The following is a 4664-nucleotide window of genomic DNA, read 5'->3' as shown; positions in this document are numbered from 1 at the left end:
TCATAGTAATCTTAGAGATTATAAAGCTACTTCAATGATAAAATCCAGTAATATTCCTCTCTAAACACACTGATGTAAGACTATTAGCAAATCCTGTACATCTCAAGATCTAAAGTCACACAAACTGCACATTCATGTTTTGAGTTATTTCAGTTTGTTTGCTTTATTTTTTGTAAGCTTCTGTATCAGTCAGGAGCTCAAGGAAGAAAATGTGAGCTCATGTTCAAAAGGAAAAACACAAGCAAACCAAATAATGTATAGTAGGGAGGGAAGCGGAACACGAGAAAGAGAAACAGTCAGTATGAGTAAGTCTGCAGAGAGTGCAGACATCTCCTTGCTGCTGCAGTATCAGATCACAGGTTCCTCATTTGACTGTCCAGTGCCATTTGAGGCCATTTCCAGGGGCTCTGATCTTGGGCTTATCAGATGTCTTGCTATACATAATGCAATCAAAATTGGCCAGACCGCAAACAAAAAGTTGCCACGTGTGTATTCTGTAACAAGCGTTCATTAAAGATATAAAATCCTGGATGACCTATAATTTTATTTATTTATTGTACTGGGACCTAAACACCTCAGAACCTCATTATCTAAAGACATAGCTACTCTGGATGGTATTGCCCTGGCCTCCAGCACTAATGTCAGAAATTTAGGAGTTATTTTTGATCAGGACATATCCTTTAATGCCAATCTAAAACAAACCTCAAGAACAGCCTTTTTTCATCTTTGTAACATTGCCAAAATTAGGAATATCCTGTCTCAAAACGACGCTGAAAAACTAGTCCATGCATTTGTTACGTCCAGGCTGGACTATTGTAATTCCCTACTGTCAGGTTGCTCAAATAAGTCCCTTATCCAGAATGCTGCAGCGCGTGTTCTCACAAGAACTAAGAAAAGAGATCATATTTCTCCTGTATTAGCTTCTCTGCACTGGCTTCCTGTTGAATCCAGGATTGAGTTTAAAATCCTTCTCTTGACCTACAAAGCTCTAAATGGTCTAGCACCATCATATCTAAAAGAGCTCCTAATACCCTATTGTCCCACTAGAGCACTGCGCTCCCAGAATGCAGAGTTACTGGTGGTACCTAGAGTCTCTAAAAGTAGAATGGGAGGCAGAGCCTTCAGTTATCAGGCTCCTCTCCTATGGAGGACCTATGGAACCAGCTCCCAATCTGGGTTCGGGGGGCAGAAACTGTAATCGCTTTCAAGAATGAACTTAAAACTCTTCTATTTGATAAAGCTTATAGTTAGGGAGTGAGGAGTTGCAGTGTTCACCTAACTGGCCCACCTGCTTCTCTTCATAATTGTTAGATTAATAATACATAACAAAGTAGAGGGAGGCAGGCCAGCCAAGCCCGATCCGGCAGGGGGAGAGTTCTAAGCCCGAAAAAGCTACCTCTCCTTATGACCTGTCTCTCTTAGTTACGCTGTTATAGTTACGCTGTTATAGTTCTAGACTGCCGGGGGACTTCCTTCTTTCCTTTGACACACTGAGCTGCTCTCTCCTCTCCCTTTCTATTACTATTACTATTACTATTTGTGTGTATCCCGTCCCAGAAATGCTTGTTACTAATCCTAGCTTCTGGGGAGTTTACTCCCCGGAGTCCTTATGTTTTTTCCCCCAGCGTATTTCCTTGGAGAACGTTGGCACCAAGATCCTGGTTCCAGCTGTCGCCATGGTCCTGCTGCACTCCCTGCCTAGCTCAGCGGTGCCCTGCAATGTCATGCTGCTTCCTGCTGAACCCTGCAGCTTCCCGCTACATCCAGTCACTGTTGCATTATTAATGTGACTACTATTGCCACTGTTCATCACACCCCCAACCGGCCCGTCAGACACCGCCTACCAAGAGCCTGGGTCTGTCTGAGGTTTCTTCCCAAGAGGGAGTTTTTCCTCGCCACTGTCACACTGCTTGCTCTTGAGGGAATTACTGTAATTGTTGGGATTGTTGGGGCTTTGTAAATTATAGAGTGTGGTCTAGACCTACTCTATCTGTAAAGTGTCTCGAGATAACCTATGTTATGATTTGATACTATAAATAAAATTGAATTGAATTGAATTAACAAGGACTGCGTCAATATCTGTAACACAGACCGACAGCGTTACTAACAACTGAGTTGACCTGACTCATCTTGTCTTGTGTAAGCCACTGGTCATTAACAGTACAACCAACCCTGCATGACTTATACACACAGCTGGTAACCATAACAATCAACTTTGCCTAAAGGTGTGGCTGAAATGTGAAAGAAAGGACCAACACACTGACGGTGAAGTCCTCACCTGGCATACATTTTAAGCACTTGTTAATACCAGCTGTTTTGTTCTTACAAACATCAACAAACTTCTAATGAGAGTTAGTAGCCTGAATGTTTTTTTACTTATGATAAGAAATGATGTATGGAATTACTATTTTGTATTCTTAAAAATGTAATGATTACAAACTACAATAACAGTAATCTGACACAATTACAACTATATCTAAAAGAGCTACAGTACAGGCCAAAAGTTTGGACACACCTTCTCATTCAATGCGTTTCCTTTATTTTCATGACTATTTACATTGTAGATTCTCACTGAAGGCATCAAAACTATGAATGAACACATATGGAATTATGTACTTAACAAAAAAGTGTGAAATAAAAACATGTCTTATATTTTAGATTCCTCAAAGTAGTCCCCCTTTGCTTTTTTGATAGCGCTGTAAACCCTTGGTGTTCTCTCAATGAGCTTCATGAGGTAGTCACCTGAAATGGTTTTCACTTCACAGGTGTGCCTTGTCAGGGTTAATTAGTGGAATTTTTTCCCTTATTAATGGGGTTGGGACCATCAATTGTGTTGTGCAGAAGTCAGGTTGATACACAGCCGACAGCCCTATTGGACAATTGTTAGAATTCATATTATGGCAAGAACCAATCAGCTAAGTAAAGAGAAACGAGTGGCCATCATTACTTTAACAAATGAAGGTCAGTCAGTCCAGAAAATTGCGAAAACTTTGAATGTGTCCCCAAGTGCAGTCGCAAAAACCATTGAGCGCTACAACAAAACTGGCTCACATGAGGACCGCCCCAGGAAAGGAAGTCCAAGAGTCACCTCTGCTGCTGAGGATAAGTTCATCCGAGTCACCAGCCTCAGAAATCACAAGTTAACAGCAGCTCAGATTAGAGACCAGATGAATGCCACACAGAGTTCTAGCAGCAGACACATCTCTAGAACAACTGTTAAGAGGAGACTGCGCAAATCAGGCTTTCATGGTCAAGTAGCTGCTAGGAAACCACTGCTAAGGAGAGGCAACAAGCAGAAGAGATTTGTTTGGGCCAAGAAACACAAGGAAATGACATTAGACCAGTGGAAATCTGTGCTTTGGTCTGATGAGTCCAAATTTGAGATCTTTGGTTCCAACCGCCGTGTCTTTGTGCGACGCAGAAAAGGTGAACGGATGGATTCTACATGCCTGGTTCCCACTGTGAAGCATGGAGGAGGAAGTGTGATGGTGTGGGGGTGCTTTGCTGGTGACACTGTTGGGGATTTATTCAAAATTGAAGGCATACTGAACCAGCATGGCTACCACAGCATCCTGCAGCGACATGCCATCCCATCCGGTTTGCGTTTAGTTGGACCATCATTTATTTTTCAACAGGACAATGACCCCAAACACACCTCCAGGCTGTGTAAGGGCTATTTGACCAAGAAGGAGAGTGATGGAGTGCTGCGCCAGATGACCTGGCCTCCACAGTCACCGGACCTGAACCCAATCAAGATGGTTTGGGGTGAGCTGGAGCGCAGAGTGAAGGCAAAAGGGCCAACAAGTGCCATGCATCTCTGGGAACTCCTTCAAGACTGTTGGAAAACCATTTCAGGTGACTACCTCTTGAAGCTCATCAAGAGAATGCCAAGAGTGTGCAAAGCAGTAATCAGAGCAAAAGGTGGCTACTTTGAGGAATCTAAAATATAAGACATGTTTTCAGTTATTTCACAAATTTTTATTAAGTACATAATTCCATTTGTGTTCATTCATAGTTTTGATGCCTTCAGTGAGAATCTACAATGTAAATAGTCATGAAAATAAAGGAAACGCATTGAATGAGAAGGTGTGTCCAAACTTTTGGCCTGTACTGTAAATATGACACTTATCATTTGAGTCATTTTCTGACTTGACATTGCTCCTCCAGACCATTAGGAGACATTATACGACTCTTTCACAGGTACCTTTGGGTACTGATTGGTGTCCCTTTGCTTGCCTTCTGGTTTGTGTCTTTTTTTCTCTGTCAACTTTTCAGTTGTTTTTTTCTTTGGAGCTAAGTTTTTCAGACATTACTGACAGTTTATCTGACCAACAAAGAGCAGACGCCCCAAATCATTGCCACTAGAGCACAAAGGTCAAGCTCAGAAACCCAAAAGACAACACAAAACTAAAACCTAAATGCAAGCAGTGTGGTTATGCTGGAACTGTTCACCTTTAAGCTTTGTCATATTTTTTAAGCTTTAATAGTTTCAGGTAGCTGTTTGTGATCATAATTTATTTTCACTTTGGTACTGCTATCCCATTGACCTCCCTTTCACTGCTTTTCCATCAACCTGCACTTTAAATTCTCCCATGCAGACCTCTTTGGAGGGTCTCATGTTCACCCTTTATTGGACAAAATATCCCCTCTGACTTCCTTCCATC

This window comes from Perca flavescens, chromosome 13 (genome assembly GCF_004354835.1).
Source record: "Perca flavescens isolate YP-PL-M2 chromosome 13, PFLA_1.0, whole genome shotgun sequence".
NCBI lineage: Eukaryota > Metazoa > Chordata > Actinopteri > Perciformes > Percidae > Perca > Perca flavescens.
This window is presented reverse-complemented; position numbering follows the sequence as displayed.